General features: G+C 46.4%; 1 protein-coding gene and 1 non-coding gene across 2 annotated transcripts in view; both read right to left on the bottom strand.

Annotated features, from left to right (window-relative positions):
• Positions 1–23,355, bottom strand: part of PTPRN2 (protein tyrosine phosphatase receptor type N2) — a 1,038,500-nt gene that overhangs the window by 160,148 nt on the left and 854,997 nt on the right. The gene's annotated exons all lie outside the window — the stretch shown is intronic.
• LOC118760407 (small nucleolar RNA SNORD77) lies at positions 20,959–21,024 on the bottom strand. Its single transcript, XR_004996771.1, has one exon. It is a non-coding gene; the product is annotated as a small nucleolar RNA SNORD77 (small nucleolar RNA).

Below are 23,355 nucleotides of genomic sequence, written 5' to 3'. Positions count from 1 at the left end.
TCAGACAGACAGAGCCAGGAACCTGAAATTGCTGAATCTCTCATAAGGGTGCAGGGGTCTATAGACCTGGGTCCTCCTTTGTTGCTTTCCCAGGCAGATTAGTAGGGAGCTGGATTAGAAGTAGAGTAGCCAGGACTCAAACAAGGGCCCACAGGGGATGCTGGCACTGCAAGCAGAAGTTCGACTCACCATGCCACAGGTCTGGCATTTAATACATTCACACCTCCTAACAGAATGCCTGGGTTTGACCTCCAGCTCGACTCCTGGCTTAAGATTCCTGCTAAAGCAAACCCTGGGAGGCAACAGTGATGGCTCACATGGTAGAGTTCCTTCCACCCATGTGGGGGACGTGGATGGGATTCTAGGCTCCTGGCTTCAACCCTGGCCCAACCCAGGTCACTGTGCGCATCTGTGGTGCAGGGTACCACAGAATGAGCATTCTCTATCCATCTCTCACCAACTACCCACTTTGCAAATAAAAAAAATTGAAAACATTAAAGCACATAAGGACTGTTTAAATCCACAAGCTTGACCAATGGCTGCCAGGCTAATTCATGTTCCTAGCAGTGTGGCACAGGTGGTAAATGGCTCATCTTTTTGGGAGTTACTGGCTTCAGGTGGCCATGCAGCTTTGGCCAGGACCATGAGGGTGGCCCTTCCTTCTCCCACAGGGCTGGGATCATCGCAGCCCTCTGGCTCATTGCTGAGAGAAGGCCTGCTTTCCAGGGCACACTGCCTGTGGGAGTGAGGACTTCTCACGGAGGCTTACAACACAGAGAAAAACTTATGCATTTAGATATGGGGATCCATAATTGGTATTGATCAGAACGTTCAAACTATTTTCCTCCTCAGAAAATCAATATCCTAAAAGCTCAAGAAACGCAGAATTTGCTGGTCATCAGGGGCGATCCCAAGCAGGAATGTGTGAAAGCACTTGGCGGCAGCTTCCCATGGAAGTCCAGCACCCAGCCTGGCATGTTCTCACCAACAATCTCCCACTGCAGCCTTCCAGCAATGTGTCGCTGGTGACTTTTGCGTCATCCTCCTTCTGAATGAGTAAGGCTGCCCTCAGTTTACAAGGCTGCCTTCCCTACAGGCTGGGAAGTTTGGAAAAAGTGGAGCCAGGAGACCGGGGCAGGGTCTAGACATACACTGGATGCGTGAGGGAGACTGCAGGGAGGTATTGAGCTGGAGTGTGTCGGGCAGAGCCTGTGTGTGTCCTCCTACCCATCTGGAAATTCCACATCAACTCCTGCAAGACATTAGTGTCTCCAAGACATGAGTGTGCTGGCCTTCCTTCAGCGGCGACTGCAAGTGCTGGGAAGGACGAAGAGGAAGAGGACAGGGCAGGGCGAAACAGAGGACAAATGCATGTGGAAGCGGCTGTGTGTGCTGTGAAGCGGATGAGGCCCCCATGGCTGAGCTGCAAGCCACCTGACTTTCTGCGAGTTGTTCCTAAGCTTTGCTGAGTGCTGGCTTGATACTAACTAATGACCCCTTCTGCAACAGTGACAGGCATCCCTTTGTGGAGAGATCGTAGCATCTCCATCTTCCTGCACTGAAGTCACACCAGACACAGGCTGGTCCTGCCACAACAGAGAGCTGAGAGGTGATCACAAGTGAATCTGCCCCACATCATCGAGAGGAAAGGCATCTTTGCTGGTTGAGAAGAGTCCTGTGTGGGGACCCATGTTGTGGGCCAGCATGAGCTGGCCAGGGGAACTCTTGGTTTTTTAGCATCTTCTCCCCAAAATAGGAAGAAGCAGATGTTGGCATAATGAAGCATGCAGGAGTCACATCCCGCCTGGAAAATTTGGGGGCAGCTTTCTGAGAAGGCAAATGGGAAAAGTGGGGAATGGTAGCCGGCAACCGATGGTCAGTAACTTCAGTGTTCCATGCTCAGATGTAGCATGTGTTTTCAGTTCTACCTGAGTTACCCACTGTCCCTAAAATTCAGAATGAAAACCAAAATTTCAAGGGACCTGCATGGAACAAAGGGCCCACGAGCCTCGGAAATGCTGTGGGGCAGATGATAGCAGCCGGGACCCTGCTCGGTTACTATGTTGTTCTTTTACTGAGAAACTGCATCTCTGGGAGGGACCCAGGAGCCACAAAAGCCTCTTGGTGAATAATGCGTACTGCTGCTGATCCTGGGAGCTGTGGACATAAGAATGATCATTTACCATGTTATCAGAATCGATCCATGGGACTTTGGAACACGTTTAGTTGGCTCAGCAATCATTACTTCTTTTTTTTTTTATTAATATTTAGCATTATGTGACAGTTTCATAGGCTTTGGGAATCCCCCCTCCCCTCCCCCTCCCCTCCCCCCTGGTGGATTCCTCCACCTTGATGCAGCATTACAGTTCAAATTCAATCAAGATTCTTTCTTTGCAAACATATATTAAGCATGGAGTCCAGCTACTTATTGTCCAGATGGGTTGAACAGTTTCTTGGGGAGACCGTTTCTGGTCCGAAGTCAGAGCTGGTATAATATCATCACAGTCGATTAAGAGTCCCAATATAACATCAACAGCAATTTGCAATACTATGGAATTGACATGGTTTTGAGTAACCAGTAAGCAATCATTATTTCTTCATGGGTCTGAATGCTACTGAGCAGAGAGGGAAGAGCTGGGCAGGTGTAAGTGGTGTACCAGTCCACCAGGCTCAGGAGGAGGGAGAGCATCACAGCACTGAGACTGAACTTGCCTGGCCTGGTGTTCCCTGCAAATACCACTGTGAGATGCATCATTATCACCAGTCTGTAGGTGTGCAGACGGGTCAGAGGTGCGCGTGTGTAGGAAACATCTGAGCCAGGGTTCAAACTCAGGTGAGCTGTCCCTAGCAGACAAAGGTTGGTTCCTTGAAGGAATGGAGCAAGGGTTTTCCAGACAATGTCATGTCACATGGACTCCTATCAGTACCTCCAATCAGCCCAGGCAAGAGCCAGTCCAACTTTTCCTATAGGCCTAGGTCCTGGGTGCTCTGTGCCAATGAACCACAGGGCCAGGAGTGGTTGCGGACACGTGGGACACATGGCAGTGACATCCAAATTGGCAGGGTATGGCTCCCCTTTCCCAGTCCCCATCCCACTTGCTAGAGAGAAACCATCAGAGATTCATCAGGACCAATGCAGTTGGATTCTTTACCACAGAAGAAAATTAACAGTTCTTACTGCTGCAAAACTTTCAGATGTCAGTAGGAAGTCATTTGTCAGTATTCCTCTAAGTGACTGTGAAATACACACAAACGTTTTGTTCATGTTCTCTTGCTGGTGGGCAACCAGGGACCTGAGCCATCCTCCCCAGAAGATCGCATCTACACTCTTGGTGGGGGCTTGATTGTGCTTAGTCCTGAATTTTCCTGGGCGTAGCTTTGCCATTTAAACCTATTACAAATTACATTTTTCAATCTCTCCTAAGCTGATGCGGGGTGGTAGCTGTGGTGGTGGTTAGGGGACGAGAAAGAATAAGTAATAAATAACAAATAAATTGTAACAAATGTGGGGTTTTGGAAGGATGATAAAATCAGAATAATTTGAATTCATGTGGCACATGAATTTAGAGGTTTTCAACTATCAGCAAATCCCACAAATAATCATTTGTAGGACAGGCTAGTTTAAAACAATTCATTGTCTCCGTTTTCATGTCAACCAAACAAAACAAGGGATTAGTGAAAGTTTTTTTCAGACAGATTTTTCTTTTTTTTAGAACACCCAGGGAGAGATAAATGAAGACCAGTTTGGAAACAAGATGATGGTTCCTCTGCCCCTCAGAGCCTGGTTTGGGAACTAGAATGCTCTGCCCTTGGGTGAATCCTAGGCAGGCCTGTCATGGAGCTGTGAGAATGGTAAGCACCCTGGCCATTTTTAGTTCCCCCAGCTGGTCCCAGTTAGTCATTACAATATGCAGATGTCTAATTCTTCCTCCCCCAAAACCACTGTAACGTTGGAGCATCTTCCCTCCTGCAGGTGGCGCTGCCAGAGGCTGCATTGGGGCTGTCTGCCATTTTCCTGACCCCAGCATCCACTCTTGAATCCCATCTGGTTTCTGACCTGCTTGGGATGGCTGCTCTCTGGACCACTTTCTCCTGCAGAGCTCCCTGTCCGTGTGGATTCCAACGAGCAGTCCCAAGGAGCAGGTCACACTGACTGCCCCAGGTCCCTAAACACCTGCTCACCTCTGCAGTCAAAATCAAACCTCTGGAGTCTTTCTTCTGAGATCTTTCCTGGGTCCCTTTAAGATCTGCCCCAGGCCAGCTGGGCCCTCTCGAACTTCCATTCTCTTGAGTCAGGTTCTCTACAGGTAAGCATCTGCTTCTAGCTTCCATTCCCCACCAACTAAAGAAGTTATCGACATCGAACTTTCATGGAAGGCTCGGATTTGAGGAAAATGCCATAACTCCTCTAATTATGTATGCCAGCAAAGAGCTGCCTCCAACTGCCTCAACTACTCTCCTTTTTCATGCCCAAGGTGGGTGCCAGGCACTACTGACTCTCATCATGCCCTTGCAAATTCTGTGTAGGAGGACCAACTCTCCTAAGGAATAGCAAGAACTTTCAAGAACTTTCCACCTCCACTCTGGTTCTTGGCCCTTAAGAGCAGACAGAAAGAACAAGGCATCAATAATAGTTCATGGAAGTAGTAGGAACAAGAGGTTCCGTGAGGGGAACAGAGCCCATCAGAAGGCTTATTTCAGAAGGCCTTTTCATGCTGATGGGGGTGGCAGAGGCCAGTGAGAGGAGGCTGGAAGAATGTTGTAAGATACCTTCTTCTGTGACTTGCCATCCATTCATTCCTCTAAGGTCTTATTCATTTACAATCCAACTGGACCAGAGGTCTGTTACAGGAAGGCAGCGCATTAACTCATTAGCTCATTAGAGTCTATTCATCAGCATTTACGAGGTCCTTATCAAATACAAAGCATCGTAATAGGCACTGAGGGGCCCATAAAGAGACATCAGACAGGATGCCTCTTTATAAGGACCCTGTCACTCCATGAGGTAGGCAGGCGTCGCACAAATGACTCTAATACATTGGAAAAGGTGATAAATGCTATAAAAGATAAAATCCCTATGGAATTTGGAGGAAAGAACACTTTTTGGTTAGGAGGGGTCAATATTCATTTAGAGAACTGATTTCTTACCAGCCTTACGACCCTGCTGGGGGCCACTGTCAATGTGGTGTTGGGTGAGGGAGGCAGTTAGCCCCTGTGTGTCACTGGTGGCTTATCACTGAGCCATATCTTCACAGGTCCAGACCTTGGTAGACAGTGCTGGCAGCAGCTGGTGTTTCTGCTAGTCTAAAAATGTGCAATTGTATTAGACACTTGTGGACCCCTCCTACAGATGCAGCACCCTGAGGTCATGTTATAGGTGGCACTGCATCCCCTTCACAAAGCATATCGAAGTCCTAATCCCAATTGCCTTGAATGGGACCTCTTTTGGAAATAGGGTTGGTTCAGATGTACTGAAATTAGATGAGGTCATCCTGGAGTAGGTTGGTCCCAGATCCAATGACTGGTGTCCTTGTGAAGATACAAGCACACAGGTCTCTCTGTCTTGTCTCAAGTGGGGTGGAAGCCAGAGTGACGTGTCCCAAAGTCAAAGGTCATCCGGGATCTCCCACAATACCTGCAGCTGGACCAGGCAGGGACAGTGGGTTTCAGAAGGCATGTGGGCCTACCAACACCTTCATTTCAGACTTCTGGCCTGCAGAACCATGAGGTAAAAGCCCTTCTGCTATTTCAAGGCACCCCGTTTGTAGTACTTTGCTGCAACAACACTAGGGAATCTATATATGCAGAAAAAAAAATAATCACTCTAGGACATGCCTGTACTCTAATGGATTTTGTGGTGCATTCACACCTGTGATGTTAACTAAAAACCCTGAGCAATAGTCAACCAAAATTATTGTTGTTTTAAGATTTCTCCATTTATTAGAAAGACAGACAGAGAGAGACAGAGAGAGAATATTAGAGAGTGTATTCATCTACTGTTTTATCGCAATGGCTTCAAATGGTCATGGCAGAACTGATAGCTTTATCGGAGATGCAGGGACCTAACTGGTCAGGCCGTTTCTCATTGCCTTTTCCAGGCCATGAGCAGGGAGCTGGATTGGAAATGGAGCAGCCAGGACAGGAACCAACACCCAGAAGGTATGTCACTATTGCAGACAGCAACCTTGCCAGCAGTGTTACAGTGCCAACCCTTCAATAAGAACTCATCAGCTAACTATGGTGGGTACCTCAGAATGTTCATGGAAAATGCATATTATGAAAACCTATGTATAGATTTCACATTTTTTTCATATAAAATACAATATACCTTCTAATTTCATTTTCCCCATGAGCTTTTTTTTTCTATTCATTTATTCATTAATTACAGTGTATTACATGACACAATTTCATAGGTACTGGGATTCTCCCCCCTTCACCCCAAACCTCTCCCCCATGGTGAGTCCCCCCAGCTTGACGCATAACCACAGCCGAAGTTCCACTGAGACTCCCTAATTAAAAGCTCACACCATACAGAGTCCAGCATCCCACTTGTCCAGTCAAGTTCAATGGCCTCTTAGGGAGGCCCTCTCAGGTTTGAGGGCAGAACCAGCAGAGCGTCACCTTGATCAATTAGATCAGCAACAATCCAGGTACGATGAGACTGGTGCAGAGTCCACTGATTGACATAGTCCATCTTAGAGTTTCCCCTTGTCCAGTTTTTCGCTGCAAACATATAGCTGAGGTGGTTGATTGATCTACTCCATCTTCTCTCTTTTCTTGGTTAATGTTTTGATTCCTCCATTTTGTTCAGGGGAATCCCCAAAGAAACTTTGAGGTGTTCCCAGTCCAGGCTCCTAAATACACTACTAGTAAGCACAGTGCCCACCACAGTCCATCACTCCGATCAGCTGGTGGTTGTAATCCCTGGGTTGGTTCTATTCTGAGACCCGACCTCCATTGGAACCGATGAGTATTGCAGCTCTTCCCGGCTCTGCCCATCACACACTCGTCCCTCACCTAAATCAGTGGGAGGAGTGCTGGTTGGGTGCTGCATTCCCTACTGGCACAGGCCATTTCACCTTGGCATTTGGTGTTTTGTACTGTTGTTATCGCAACCAAACCTGGCCAGGCCCCCTCACAGTTCCAGCACTCAGATTTGCCAGTGGATGACGTGAACCGACTCAGCCTGGTCTGCCCCCAACCCGAGCCAAGTGTATGCCAGTGGGTCACTTTCCAAAGCCTCTTCTGGGTTGTTTACCTCCATACTTCCTGCGTTTATTTCTAGGGTCAGTGTCCTGTCAGAGGAACTGTTCAGATTCCTCCATCAGACCCCTTCCTGGTGTCAGGTTTCACGCATACCAGCAGGTCCTTTGGCCAGCACCGCTCTTCAACCCATTCTGGTTCCTGCTGTTGAGAGTTTCAGCCCAGCCACGGCTCGTCCATACCCACATATAGCTCATATATGGCTCAGTTGGGGCTGAAACCTAGCCAAGTCCATCCCACATCTACCCTGGTCCTCCAGAACACCAAACTGTGTTGCGGTCTAACCCAGCATGGTGCGTCAAGTCCGAATACATGTTTGTGCCAAGGGAGTACAACAGTGACCCGACCAGAACTCAACCCCCTTCCAGTTCCTGCGCCTCTTACTGGTAACCTCCACCCAGCCAAGGCCTCCCCCAAGCTCCCCAACCAGGCCTGTTCCCAGCCAGTGTTAAGTATGCCAGAGGTTGCTCTGGGTCAGCCCAGCGTGCCCCATAGACTGTCATGCCTCCTGCATAGACTCCTCCGGCCCTTCTAAACCATCCAGTGGGGTCAGAGTTTGCACAGGGATTGGTCCACCCATACCTGACATATTCTAGCCCCAAGTATGGTTCTCAAATGCCAGACAATGTCATAGTCTTGCCTTCTGTGACCACTCTGCTGATCCCTCCTCCTATCAGGTAATGGGGTATCCTGCTGGACAAGCCCAGAATTTTGCTTTTGAAGGGACTGGTGTTGGTAATCTGCACTATAAAGTGACTATAGGTTCTTCAGAGGAAGATTTACTGCCATTGAGACTCTTAAGGACTAATACACATTCTCAGAGAACTGTGGGTTCAGCATGGAGTGACTCCTGTAGCATATTAAAGGAATCAAATTCCAGAATTTTCTGGCTGGGTGGCCAGCAGGCGCAGCCTGGCGCCAAATGGCGCACTGGCCGCCCGTGAGCGGCTCACCCCATGTACTTACGTACGTGGTGGTAAGCCTGGCTGTGCTAGGCTGGACTCGTGGCAGGGCACCCGAGCTCCTCCCCCACTCCAGCCCCATGGCGCGCTGAGGAGGTCCAGATCCGATTCTCAGAGCCCTGGGACAACCCCGTGGTGGTAAGCCTGGCTGTGCTAGGCTGGACTCGTGGCAGGGCACCCGAGCACCCCGGGCAGCATGGCTGCCCGAGGTTTGAGCTCCCCATGAGCTTTTAAGTCTTCTGGTAGTATTAGGATTTTCAGGTGGTAGTGACTTCCTTAGTCAGCTAAAAGTCAGTACTTTTATCATGCTGTCAACAGGCTTCCCTGCTTTGAAACGGCCACGGAAGAAAACCAAGGACTGAGAAAACAGCCCAAGAGCTGGAAACATCCTGTTGAATATTTTCTCACAACCTGGACTTACAATGACAGTGAATTCCAGTATGTAATTTCATAGGCAGAGCTCAATTTGTCTCTTGACTGGCTTCTATAGTGGTAAATATATATTTAAGAGTATGGGCTTCAAGGAATGCAAAACCATTAGCTTGGACAAAACAGCCTCTGGCCCCTGGCCCCTGTCACCCCTGCCCTGGCTCCTCTGTGGCTTAGCTGTCACCAGGTTGCTGTGGTAGTAGTGTCTGGCTCTCCCACTCTGGACTTCAGACTGTCCCTCCTCAGTCACATCACAGATGAGGAGAGAGGCTTAAAGAAGTCAGCGACACTCAGTGACCAGTTGTTGGTAAGGCAGGACTCACTTGGGGTCTGAGACCATAATGAGGGCAGACTGGATGGAACTTGCACCTGTAGCTACATTTTCTGGGTCACTTTGGATCTGTCCCTCCTTAGCTCGGCATCTGAATTTCTTCTTGCTGTTGGGAGCTGAGTGGACAGCTCCAGTGATTACGGAAGGTTGGTGGGATCATTCCACTGGCTTCCGCCACTGAGATGTAGGCAGAGAGGACATGTATCCCTGGCAAATCCCCACCTCCTCTCTTCCCTTTGCCACAGAGGCCTGCTCCAGGCAGGGTCAATGAAGCCATGGTCCCCAGAGGCAGTGTCAGTCAGTGGCTGGAGAAGCCCTCCCTGGGTGCTCCTTTTCACTTATTTACTAATTTATTATTTATTTTTAAGATTTATTTTTATTTGAAAGGCTGGTTTTACAGCGAGACAAAGAGAGAGAGAAAGATCTTGCCTCCATCCCCTGGTTCACTCCCCAAATGGCCAAAATGACCAGAGCTGAGCTGATATGAAATTAGAAGCCAGGAGCTTTCTCAAGGACTCCTACATGGTTGCATCTCTGTACTTATGCATTTTATTTCTTTCAGGTGATGAGATAGAAAGGGGGAAGAGAGAGCGAAAGAGAGAATGAGAGAGAGAGAGAGAGAGAGAGAGAGAGAGAGAGAGAGAGAGAGATCCCTTCCACTGGTTCACTCACCAAATATCTCCGAGAAGTGGAGCTGAGCATTTAGCCTGGGTCTCCCAAGCGGGGGCAAGGATCCATGTACTTGCAACATCATCTGCTGCCTCACAGGATGCATAGCAATAGGAAGCTGGAATCAAAGCCAAACCCAGGACTCCTAGGACCCTGACATTCAGATATGAGATACCTACATTACCATGTCTACCTTGCCTTGATACAGCTAAATATGCACCCAGAAATCATCAAACTTACATGTGATCAGTGCAGCAAAACTTTACCATGTGTCTTGCAGCAGCAGTAGCTGCTGCAGTAACTGGCAACCCCCAAATGGAGAGGGCAGACATGGTGGCACAGCTGGCTAATCCTCTACCCTGCCAGCACCTCATATGGGCACTGGTTCATATCTCAACTGCTCCAGTTTCAATCTAGCTTTCTGCTTATGGTGCGTGAAGGCAGTGGGGTCCTTGCCCAGGTCTTTCAGGCCCTGCAACCATAGCTTGAACAACTTCAGATGTGTGTTGCCACATTACCCTCTGAATGCTCCACCAGTGGCACACTGTCGCCCACTTCTACATGAGGGGCTTGGCAAGAGAAAGTGGCAGACTGGGATAGAGGTGCATCCCAGTCTCACAACCCCAGGACAGAGGAAGGTGTCACTGGTGCTTGTGGAGAGGTTAAGAAGAGGTACCTGCCATGGACAGTGGGGTTCATGCCCACACTCAAGGGCCCTCAGTGTTCCCTCTAGGGGACTCTGAGTTTGGTGTCTTATTTAAGCCTACTCACTTCCAGAAGTGCAAGGGTTGGTATGCAGCTAGGGCTTGGACCTGGTTTGTCCCCCAGTAGCTCATGTGCTGGAGTCTGGTCCCAAGTGTGGGGGTGTTGTAAGGGTAGAGTGCAGTGGGACTAGGTCAGGTAATTCCATGCTTGTGAATGGATTAAGGAATGGATTGAGTGTTGCAGGAGTAGGTTGGTTCTTATAAGTGCAGATTGTTATAAAGTAAGACCAAGTCTCTGCCACATTGTGGCATGACTAGGAGACTAGTGTTAGGGTGATGGTACCCTGCTGCTTCAATTGTTCAGCCCCCAGAACTGTGAGCCAGATAAAACTCTTTACTTATTAAGCAGCTATCTGTGGGCGATTTTGTTACAGTAACACAAAATGAACCAAGACACACGTTCGTTTCACATTCCCTAAGGACCAAATATTGTGCTTTGCATGATGTGATCTGCTCTGAGGCCCAAACTTGAAGAAATTAACAACTGAGAAACACCTTTTGGATTTTACAGTATTTGAAAGTTATCAGGAGGCTACAGACATGGAACGCACCTGGCTTATGCACTCACAAGCTTTGTAACTTCACTCAAGTTGTTTTATCTGAGTGCAGAGTGCTCACCTGTATAATGCAACACTGACTTCCCATAGATGTCAGGGGTGGTAAATGGGACCCATGCATGAAGGATGCTTTACACACTGCCTAAATATCCGAAAGTGGCAGCCTTTAACGTGGCATGGAGAAGGCAATGAGTCCTTCAGGGGGAAGAGTGCTGGTAAAGGATGTGGCCTATGAGGCTTCTCCATGTCTGGGTGAATGGAGGCGTGGACAAGATGGAAGGAAGAGTATTAACATGAAGGTAATTGGGACAATTGGATTAGTATGGTAAGCTTTCTGACCCCCGAAGGGCTCTACAAGATACAGGCATTGGTGAAGATTTCTTAGAAAAGTCACCAAAAGCACAGGCAGTCAAAGTCAAAATAAACAAATGGGAACTACATAAAATTTAAGAAGCTTCTGTACAGCAAAGAAAACTATCAATAAAACCAAGAAATAACCAATAGAATGGGAGAAAATCTTTGTACACTACAGGATTTACGAAGAGTTTCAGAAACTGAACAAACATTTCTTAACAAACAATCTGGTTAAGAAATGGGTGAAGCCTGGCATAATGGCTCAGTGACTAAGTTCTCATCTTGCAATACCGGGATCCCATATGAGCATCAGTTCATGTTCCAGCTGCTCCACTTCCCACCCAGCTCCCTGCTTGTGACCTGGGAAAGCAGTAGAGAATGGTCCAAAGCCTTGGGACTTTGCATCCCCACGGGAGACCTGGAAGAAGATCCTGGCTTCTGGCTTTGGCTCAGCTCTGGTCATTGTAGCTATCTGGGGAGCGAACCAATGACTGGAAGATCATTCTTTGTGTCTCTGCTTCGCTCTGTAAATCTGATTTGCCTTTCCAATAAAAATAAATAAATCTTAAAAAAAAGAAAAAGAAAAAGGAATAGGTCAAGAAAATGAGCAGACACTTCGCAGAAGAACAAATTCAAATATTAACAGACATATGAAAACCTGCTCAGACTCCCGAGCTATCCTGACAATAAAAATGAGAACCACATTGAGGTTCTACTAAACGCCAGTGAGAATGACCTATGTTAAGAAATCCACTAACAACGTTTGCTGGAGTGGATGTGGCAAAAAAGGCACCCCACTCCACTGTTGATGGGAATGTAGACTAGTTTAGGCACTATGGAAGTTGGTATGGAGAGTTCCCAGAGAACTGAAAATTTATCTACTGTATGACCTTGCTATCCCACTTATGGGAATATATCCAAAGGAAATGAAATCTGCATATGAGAAAATGACCTGTACTCCAATATTTAGAGCAGCACAATCTACAAGAGCAAAGACACGGAAACAACCCAGATGCCCATTGAAAGAGGAATGGATAAAGAAGCATGGTGCAGCTACTCCATGAAATACTGTATATCCATTAAAAAGAATAAAATTCTACCATTTGCAACCAAAGGGTCTCAATTACAGACCATTCGCTCAGTAAAATAAGCCAATCCCAAAAGGACAAATATCATGCATTCTCTCTGATATAAGGCAACCTTCATGCAAAATACAAAACACATACATACATAGGTGAAGAAGTATAAACATTTATTCTCATAGGTGAAACGTTTAATGGAGATTAGCATACTGGGCAGTGAAGATCTCTCGCAGTACACATCCCTACTTCTGGATAGAAGGAAGCCTCCCAGTGAGACAGTTAATTATGCTTTGACAGTATGGTCCTAAATCTTCTATCTTTGTCTATACCTACGATGCCATGGTGTACTTGCATAGCAGAATGTTAAGCTGGAAACTGTTATGAGGGACTATACTACTGTAACAATAGGGAGGAAAACGGTGGGATGGGAAATTGGAGAAGGAGAAAAGGAAGGGCAAGGGGGAATACCTATACCTATAAAAATGTACCATGGAAAAAAATCCTATAGTAAGTTACTGAAAAGAGACAGAGAGAGAGAGAGAGAGAGAGAGAGAGAGAGAGAGAGAGAGAAAGAGAGAGAGAGAGAGAGAGAGGCAGGCAAGGAAAGGGGCAGGAGACAGGGTAGTGGGAAGTGAAGGGCTTTGCTCTCTGTTGTTTTGTGTGTGTGCAGGTGTATTGGGGGTAGTGAGCAGGATGAGCTTGGTTACCTTGCTGCTTCCCTTGACCTGGATCCTGGTGCATGCTCAGCAAACAATGGTGGAGGCAATGTGCCAATCACAAATAGCAGGACTACCATTCTCATGGCTGTGTGACTGTATGACTATACACAAGGGTAGACGGAATTGGAAGATAAGTTTATTCTGGTGCGAACATTTTTGAAATTTATGCATACAAAAGATCTTCAAAAAGTTCCTCAAAATTGCAAAGTAAGAAAAAAAAAACTATGCATGGGTTTCAAATCCATACTTCAAAGAGCATTTAGGATTTTCTATAAACTCAGATTTTCACTCATGCAGATGGTCTCCTAATTATTTTTAATGAGGGAAGATTTGTTGGAGGTACAAAATTGAATTAGGCAATATTCAGAAATCCTCTTTCAAAGAGGAGCTCCCACAAGCAAGCAGAACACCAAACTTCTGAGAATAATGGAATTGATCCACAGCAGTGGTGGAACGGGGCCAAGACGAAAGAGCCCTAATTAGAAGATGGCTCTCTTGCTAATGATGTCTTCCATGGTCTCTGTCCCCTGCTCTGACACAGCAATGTCCACGATGACAGCCGTGGCTCTAGCCCCTGCCTGGGCTTTGGCTCGCCTCTCATGGCGCTGCCAGAACCTTTCCCCTGGCCTCCCCTGGGCCAGCCCTCCCTTGTCTTGCACTAAAACAGCTCCTCCTTCACTGTGTCTGTGCCTGGCACCAGTCCCATACCAAACCCACTCTAGACTGAGGCCCTTAATTCTACCCTCTTTACCCTACATCCAGTCTATCACCATGCCCTATTGGTTTTATTTCCTGATTTCCCCATCTCCTTCACTTCTCACTATTAGAACAGGCCCCACATCTCCTGTGCCTCCAGCCTGGGGCGCCTGTTGGTCCACTGAGTTACCACGTTCCCACCCAAGTGACCTATCACTCAGTCACCGCTAGCCAAGTGGGTTCTGCATTCCAGATGTCCAATGACAGATTTTTGTACTCAGTGAAGCATAAATTGTTCCCCATATTGGAGTCCTGATTAAACACACGCTATGAAAAGAATACTGACTCTAAACAAATTGTTGAGACAGCACACTAGTAATGCTCAAAATTTAGCAACCTCTATTGAATCACAATTCTTTAAATAGTACACCCAAGTGACTCCCATCCTTAAAAAAGAATTCTCACAACAGAAAGTTTAGGGATGAGTATTACCCAAATCGGCTTTTAATCTATCAAGAATTTAGACTACCCACATCTGAAATGTGTTGGTTGCCAGGGCTTGTTTATAAACAGCAGCTTGAAACCTTTCAATTTATCTTATCATTAATAAACAAAACATAGCAATGATAAAAATAAGCCCATCTAAATTGAGAAAGTAAGAATTTTAAACATCAGATCATTAAAGTGTCTTTTATCATTATTGGGGTTGTGGCATCTAGTTAAATTTCAATTTGCATTTTAGTGTGTATTCAGTTCCCAAACTAAACATGACATATTATTATTGAGTTTACTTTTCATGAGTCATGCTTTTTGTTGCATAAGTAATCTAAAGTAAATTAGAAATTTTGCCTCACATGTTAAATGGACAAAGTCAATATTTGGCTTTATATATGATCACTGTTAAAGATCATATTAAATAAATTTTATAATTTTTAAAAATGTGTTAATTTGAATAAGGCTATCTTTTATTAAAAAATAATCTCCTGCTACTTTACAAAAAGTAAATCCACTTCTAAAACAAATAGATGGGGAATGTATAATAGCTCTTACAAATGGTGTTGGGAAAAGCAAGTATTTACATGCAAAAGAATGAACTTGGCCTCTAATCTTATACCATCAACCAAAATTAACTCAAAACTCACCTGTAGTTTAAGTGTTAGAAGTAAAACGTACATTTTTAGGAGAAAACACAGGAAAACGTCTTCACAACGTTGGATTTACCCATGATGTAGAATATGACACTACCCATATGTAGAATATGTGTCAGAAACACAACAAACAGGTAAAATGAGCCTCATCAGACTTAGAAACTTTTGGGCATCAAAGGATATCATCCACATAGTAAAAAAATGCAGCCTATCAAATCAGGAAAAAATATCTTCAAGTCATATATGAGACTAATATCCAGAACATACACAGAGCTTCCAAACCTAACACTATTACTCCAAATGCAGAGTGAAATGAATCAACATTTCTCAAAAAAAAATTATGCAAACAGCTTTTGTAAGCACTGAAAAGATACTCAATGTCACCCATCATTGGAGACATAAAGCTAAGACCACAATGAAACATCACCTCACAATCTCAGGGTAGCTATCATCAGAGGACAAAGCCAGAAAACAAACTTTGTAGGAGACAAAGAAGTTGAACCTCTTCATGCGGACATGATGATCTTACCCACTTTCCTGTAGCCTTTGACCCTTACCACCCTAATCAAGTATGTCACAATCATCAAAAATAAAAATAAAAAATATCTAAAAAAAAATGAAAAGGAGTCACACCTCTTGTGTGCTGCTGGTGGGTAGGTAACAAGCATTGCCCCTGCAGATGGTAGCATAGCACTTCTTCAAAAAGTGAAGAGTAGAGTTACCACAAACTCGAGCAAACTTTACTTCTGGGCATACAAGCCCAGAAAGCAAACACCAGGGTATTATTCACAACAGGAAAAAGCAGAAACAATCCAAAGGGCTATTCATGCGTGAATAGACACAGAGGAGTCTAGCTATGCAATGGAACATTCCCTTAAAATGGAAGGGAATCCTGACAACATGCTGTAAAGGATCGTAAACTTGACACTATGTGGAGTGCAACAAGCCAGTCGCAAAAGGCCACGCACTGATTCCACATACTTGAGGTGAGATGGGGAGGTCCTGTTAACAGGGGTAGAGTTTCTGTTCAAAGATGAGAGAATTTTGGAGATGGTTGGAAGTGATGCTTGCACAACAATGTGACTGTTCTTAACGTTGTTATGCACAGTTCATTACAACACAAAAATGTACACGGGAATGGGGGAAAGCTATGGGGCTTCTAGGATTATGCATTATTGAGAAAAGGACTTAAAAGACATAAACAAACACGACTGGGACATGGTGAGACGGGGGAGCTTGCTGACTTCCTGGCCTGTCACTTGCCCCGCTCTGCTCATGTGGGGACCCTGGCCGTTAAACCCCAATGCTGCTCTGACATGTGCATGGCTGTGTCTCAGCTATTCTCCCAGAATCTTCCTCTCTCCAGTGCTTTCAGTTTCTGCTCAGCTCAGGTCCTTTCTCTCTGCCATGAGCCCACGTCTATCTACCTATTGCCTCTCCCCTCCCCCGCCACGGCAAGCCCTATGCCGCCATTAACACCAAAGGCGCATGTGCACTTCTGAGAGCTGCCTGGAATCCCGCAATTCGCTCACATGAGCAGGTGGACTGCCTAAAGGTGTGGGACACTCTGCTCCTAAGAGGCCCAGGAGAGGACAGAATGTGGACTTCTCTGATGAGCCTTTGTCAACCCATAGTCCCTGCAGCGGCATTTCAAACAATTGCCTACATTCGGCCCCTGTGTGTGGGAGAGCCAAGATTATTCCTGAGCTGTGGGACTCCTCAAATCTATGGGGAAGGGAACTCAGGAAAATCTTTGTTGGGGGAAAAAAAAAAAAGTAAGCACGGCAACTTTCTGAAGTGCTGACATCTGCCCAATCACGGTCGAGGGTCAGAGGGAGTGAAGAAAGGGGGCCTGTACAAGGCTCCTTATTATGGACATCACATGGTGTCTTTTGGTTCAAAAGACAAAACAGCTTTAAAGTTCAAGGCTCATTCAAATTGGATTTTAGAAACACAAAGTCTCAAACATTTGTACCAAACTAAGGGATTACACTCTTATCTTACCCCCAGAAAAGCCTTTGAAGAGGTGGGGCGGGGGGAGGAAAGGTAGCTCCAATCTGAAATTGGGTCCTCAAAACTTGCTTGTCTGAGGCGCTCTCCCTCGGCCGACTGCCTATTATCAAAAGGTAAAATGTCTTAGACTATTGAAAAAAGGATTTGCATAAATTGCTTTCACCTGCTTCTCACACGAGGTTAATGAAATTGGAACAAAAAGGAATGAATTCTCAACCCAGGCCAGAACCTCAGAGCCCTGAGAACAGCCAGAGTGCCACTGAGCCCAAGCTCGGAGAAAACCATCCTGGTGGTGGCAGGTAGTGCCTTCATCACGGCTCTTGTCACACAGATTTGCCCAGGAGACGGCACTGAGAGGCACTGTTCTCTTCCAGGGACGCGGAATGAGGCCCCTAAGCCCTTACATGGGGTGGCCACATGCAGGCTGCGGTCTGCATCCAGCCCGTGGCTGTGGGTTGTTACCTGGTCTGTTGAGTCCAGGTAATGACTTGTGGGAAATGAGAATAAATGAGAAGGAAAACAGAAAAGATGGGAAAGTCAATAATTACGTGGATATATTGATTTTTTTTAACAGAAGCTTCATTGAATACATTATAGAGTATTTTATGCGTCTGTTCATCTTTGAAGCTTCATATATTTAAAAAGAAGGAGAAATATAAACTTCCAGTTGAAATCTCCCTGGTTGGTTTTAGGAAGCACACTGGAACCCAGTGCCCTGCTTCCCATGGCAGTGAGCAGGGTCCACAAGCTGCAGGCGAGCACCTGTCAGCTTCCCATGCTGCTCCTCTCTCACACAGCTGTGCCTTTAACTCCTGGCTGAATTTCCAGCAAGATTTCTCTTAGAGGAAAGGTCCTCACTACTAACACACGTGAAAAGAAGGTTGTTGCTTAAACGGTGGGAGGGAACACAGATAAGGTTCTCTACATGGATTTGGTCCAGTGCTGGACACAAGCTCCTATATGTGGAGCCTCCAGCAACCCCCACCCTGGGATGGTGGATGTCATCAAATACTCGGCAACTCATAGAAAGAGCTTCATAGTGTGCTGGCACCTGCTTCTGGGAGGGGCTTCCTGATCTCTGTCTCAGAGAATGCCCTCTCTCTATCCACCTGCTTGCCTGGGATGTCTCATTTCACCTTCTCATGCCCTCACACTCACCTCCAGGAAGCCCTTGGCTTCTCTAGCTCCCAGATCACTGAACTTCAGCTGGAATCACACAATGGCTCTCCAGTATACAGAAAACAGATAGTGGGAATTCTCGGCCTCCCAAAGCACGGGAGCCAAGCCCTTCTAACACATCTCTCTCTCGATTTAGCATGTGTTGATCAATTGATCTATCATCTATCCATTCATTCATATATTCATTATCCATTATCTACCCATCAACTGTCTGTTTGTCTGTCTACCTATCTGTCTGTCTATCCATCCATGTACCCGTCTTTTTACCTGTCACCATTTCTCATCTCCTCCTGGGTGTATTTGTCTAGAGAATCCTTGCTAATATGGACAGGTGGAAGGAAACAGTCATCATTCAAGAGAGAGATGGCAGCAGTTAGCTTGGGGCAGTGGTGAGGAGGGAAGGGGTTAAAGCAAGGTGGTGTAAAAGAGAAGAGGGTTCAGGATGGTCCAGGATGGTTTCCAAAGCTTCCACAGGCACAACTCCCTGAACAGATGGAGATTCCAGGCTCCCAATGTGGTACGGTACTGGAGATGTGCCCCTGGGAACACCCAGGAGTGGGTGTTCAGAGTCCCTTTCTCTCACTCTCTCACTACACAATGTGAAGCTCCAAGACCAACAAGACTCATCATCCTTGAAGGTCAGTTTTACTGGAAGATTTAAGGAAAACTGTCTTTGCAACCCAATAAAAAATGCTCATATCAAGTAGTGGAATCCCCTGATCACCTATAACCTTAACCAGAGCAGAGAACAGAGTCCGGCAGTTTTGGAGTTTTGGTCTGCAACTTGTGGGGATGGACCAAGCCCAAGGCAAGCCCACCGCATTTGCACTGCTGTGTGGACCTTTGGGATGCATCAGGCCATCACAGCCCAAGGATGGCAATCTGGAATCAAAGATCTGCTCCTCAGGAAAGCCCTCCTTGCACTTTCACTGGTTTCCACGTTCATCTTGTATACTGAGCACAAATTCTGTGACTTCTTCTGGGCACCAGGTGACAGCCCCTTTGCTCTTCTGGGAAAACAGGGTCAGGGAGCCAGAAGTATCCAGGAGGTAAGTGTTAAGTGCTCAGAGTTGCAAAGCACCTGAGCTTCTGAGTCCCTTTTCGGAGCTTGGGAGACCAATCCACGCTGTGGCGGTCCAGTGGAAAACAGAGGCTGGGCCCCTTCTCCTGCAGGCATCCAGGAGTCATAACTGAGCTTTGCACCAAGATCATTGTGTGTTCAAGGCGAGGACTGTACGGGGTACAGCATGCACAGCATGTTGCAGGAGGGGTGGGAGCAGAGTCGGGAGGCCCTTAACAATGCCATGGCTATATTCCTAGCCTGCTTGGATGTGAGTGGGCAGCGGGAGCAACTCTTCTACCTTGGCTCCTGGGCCCTGGCTGTGTCTACCTTCTGTGTCCTGAGTCCTCCCTGGCTGTGTCCACCCTCTGTGTCCTGGAGTGACTGCAGGAGCATGCTCTAGAGCTTCAATGTTTCTCTTTGGCTTAGTCCCACATGTTCCAACTTCCCTCAAGCTCCCCACCCAAGTGTCCCCACTCTTTTGTAGTAGGGGAACTCAACTCCTTCATCTCCAGAGAAACCAGCCATGCCACCCAAGGGCCCCCCGCCTCCTCTCCAGCCTTGAGTGAGGACCCATGACCTTTGCTTTAACACTATAACCCCTCCTTCCCCCCGCCCCCACAGGGATCTCCCCTGGAATCTGTTTCTTTCCTGTGTCTAGCCCTGCTAGACTCTTGTTACCTGCAAGGACACCACCCGAACAGCCTGCTGTTGGGTTATGTGAAAAATAAAAACACACAAAAATCAGCCTCAAGCCAGCTTCCTCCACTACTCCCTTGACACAAAAGACAGAGAACCAGAGACCACAAAACATCGGTGTGTCTAGGCAGTGTGGTGATGTGAACACAAATGCTACATTTCAGTGCTCTGTGACCTCAGGAGAATAGTCTGAGAACCGAGGTGGCTGAAGGCTTGGGGTCTCTGCTGACAATGTCCTACATCACAAATGATTTACATCCTCGTTGGGCTCCTAATCGAATGGCAGGGGTCCGGCCCATGTGTTGTATTCTTCAAATCTGCCTCTCTTTATTGTTTGTCTGCCTGACCTATCTGCATCTGCATTATTCCAGTCTCCTACAGTAGGGGTGAGTCATCTATTTCCTATATTTCTGACTGTTTTGCTCCCTGCTGCTTGGAGCTCTGCGTATGCCCTAGCATGAGGGGAAGCTATGTCTCTGTGTTGCCTCGTGCTGTCTTGAAATGCATTTCCTTTCCCACTGAGGTAAGTAGCACTCTGTTCACCTTCTCTGTCCTTTCATGTGCCACACACTATATTGCTCTATTCCTTTCATGGATCCATACTGTTGCCTCTTTGCCTTCCCTACTCCAAGTCATTTTCCACGTTTTTCATCCCAAAATGCAGGTCTGTTCATGTGAAACATTTTGTATATAATCACCCCTGTGGGCACATCCGTACTTCTTGACTTGAGGCTTCTGGTGGAATCTCCTGCCGTCTTGTCTCAGTCGGACCTACCACAGAGCTTCTGTCCCACCCACTAACATGCCTGAAGTTAACTGTCCTCCTAATGTCCCATGCTAATGAATGATGCCACCAAGGCACTGTCCCCCTACCCAGAAAGCTCTTGCTAACTTTGTCAAGTTGTCCAGTTACTTCTTAGCACTGAAGACCTTGCTCACCCTTCAACTCCCTGCCAAGCCCATCCTGAGCTCCCCAAAGCCCTGTGACAGCATGATGGCATGATGTCACAATTACTTCTTTCCCTTCTTTCTGAGATGCATGAGATAAATGATGGTTGTCTTCATGACAATCTGCTGCAGAAGGCAACCATCACAGCCTCGGTGCTTGGACACAGAGTAGATGGTGCAGTCACTAGAACAGTGGTCCTCAGTTTAAAAAAAAAAAAGCGCACACTGAAATGATAAAAAAATGAATTACTAACCCGTATCTTGGTAGACTACGTTCTTATCTCTGCACCTCATGCACGTGTCATAGCAACGGGCATGCAGTGAACACTCCACAAATGTCTATTCCAGAAACACACAATTCGGTCTTTTAAAAAAAGATTTCTAGACAGCTTCAGTACCATGCATACTGTCATAAAAGTGGTATGCCTTGTAGTAAGTTTTAGCTCTTTGGATTTGAGCAAAGGGAGAAGGCAAAGAAACAATTTCTACATCTTCTAAACCCAGAGATGTACAAATATTGTAACAACATCCCAGTGACTAACTGGTGGATCAAGCCAAGATTCTCTGAATAAATAATACTCTATTCTTAACTCTGTTCCCATCTCACTAAAATGTTACAAGGCTTATTTCTATCTGGAATAGAGCCATTTTTCATGGGCTTGGAAATGATAATAACAAAATTCTCACAACGAGAGCCCTTGAAGTCCCAATCCAGCCCTAGCACACCATGAACAAAGAATGGGACACAGCGATCAGCTGGTTAGAGGCGAGCCCTCACTGGGGCTCCAGTTTCTAACTTCCAAGCCAGTGCTTCTCCACAGGCTGACCTTTCACTGTGTGGATGTTGGCATGGGAGCCAGCCAAGTTGCTATTTAGAAAACACCCACAGGAGAGGTTATTAAATAGCAGCCACTTATTGCTGCCATGAAGGAGTCACCTCCCACATCAGTTGTAGCTTCGATGCTGATTGTGCAGTGTGAGCTGTGAGTGATGTATTTGGCAGTGGTCCTCTGGGTAGGGCCCTGCCTCTAACAATTGCTAGTGAGTACTATGTGCAAGATGATTCTAAAAATGGCCCTAATAGGCATAACCCTAACATTGACCTATGTTAAAAATAACCCAATACTGCTTTGCTCCCTGTGGCTCACCAAGTGCCAGTTCAGCACCCACACTCACAACAAGGTTGTCTGTTTTGCTGAAATTTCATAGGAAAATTCAGCATTTTTTTTTTTTTGGTTGGGCTAAACCTAGGAGTCATTTTGATGACAACAATCCCGTCCATTGTGTCTGTGGGTAGACAGGTGTCACTGTTACTGACTGGGGAGTGTCTGTTCTGGGATCTTGGGCAGAATAGAGTGACCCTGGGAGGATCTGATTTAACTGGTGTTCTGCATCTTGTTTGGGTTCACACTCAGTTGAGCCTAGAAGCCTAAAGAATGTGGGGTGCATACAAGCTCACTTTGATTCTTTGGTTACAACTGAGGATGGTTACAACTGAGTGTTTTAGTTAGAAGAAGTGTCTGTGTTTGGGACTGCTGCATGGCATAGGAGGCTAAGCCTCCACCTACAGGGCTAGTATCCCATATGGGCACTGGTTATAGGCATTGTTGCTCTGCTTCTGATCTGGTTCCTTGCTAATGTGCCCAGGAAAGCAGTTAAGGATGGCCCAGGTGCTTGGGCCCCTGCACCAAGTGGGAGATCCGGAAGAAGCTCTTGGCTCCTGACTTTGGATTAGCTCAGTTCTGGCTATGTGGTCATCTGGGGAGTGAACCAGCAGATGGAAGATCTCTCTTTCCATCTCCTCTTCTCTCTCTGTGCAAATCTGCCTTTGAAATAAAAATGAAAAAAAGAAGTGTCTGGGCCTAAAAATCAGTAGAAATCCTTTTAAAAAAACTGATAGGGTCTGATGATATCAAAGCCCTTTACACTAGAACATCATTTAACTCCTGTGCTGGATTTTAAACTCTTCAGGGCAAGTGTATTTTTCCTGTGTGTATCAATCTTCGTGCTCTTCCTAAGTAGAAGATGTATCGCAACGCTGAGAATGAACAAGTGCCTTTGTTCATGCGTTCCCCCACCCAGCCGCAGCTGAATGCTCTTGGTAAAGCTACAGCTCAGTTACTTGGGTGAGACTTGGGAGGCCATCTTAAGGAGGGACTCACTCAGAATTCCTTCAGGCAGGTGGGACATTGTCCAGCTTGTGACTTACCACATAAGCCTTAAAAGAGACCCCATTCAGAAATACTACATCTTGGGGTGCAGTGTGGCTAGAACTGGGCAAAGGCGCCCAGGATGGATAGCAGCTGTTGTTCTAGCACTCACTCTTCCTTGCAGACAAGTGTCTCAGTATGATAATGAACTACACAATGATGCTCCCTTTGTCAAATGCCACACCTTCCCTTTTCCTATTGCCAGTCACAGGCAGGCAGTCCCTAGGTGAGAGATCTGTGTGCTCCAAAAAGAATCGTGGGCAAGATTCAGG

This window comes from Ochotona princeps, chromosome 2 (genome assembly GCF_030435755.1).
Source record: "Ochotona princeps isolate mOchPri1 chromosome 2, mOchPri1.hap1, whole genome shotgun sequence".
In the NCBI taxonomy this organism is placed as follows: Eukaryota; Metazoa; Chordata; class Mammalia; order Lagomorpha; family Ochotonidae; genus Ochotona; species Ochotona princeps.
This window is presented reverse-complemented; position numbering and strand designations above follow the sequence as displayed.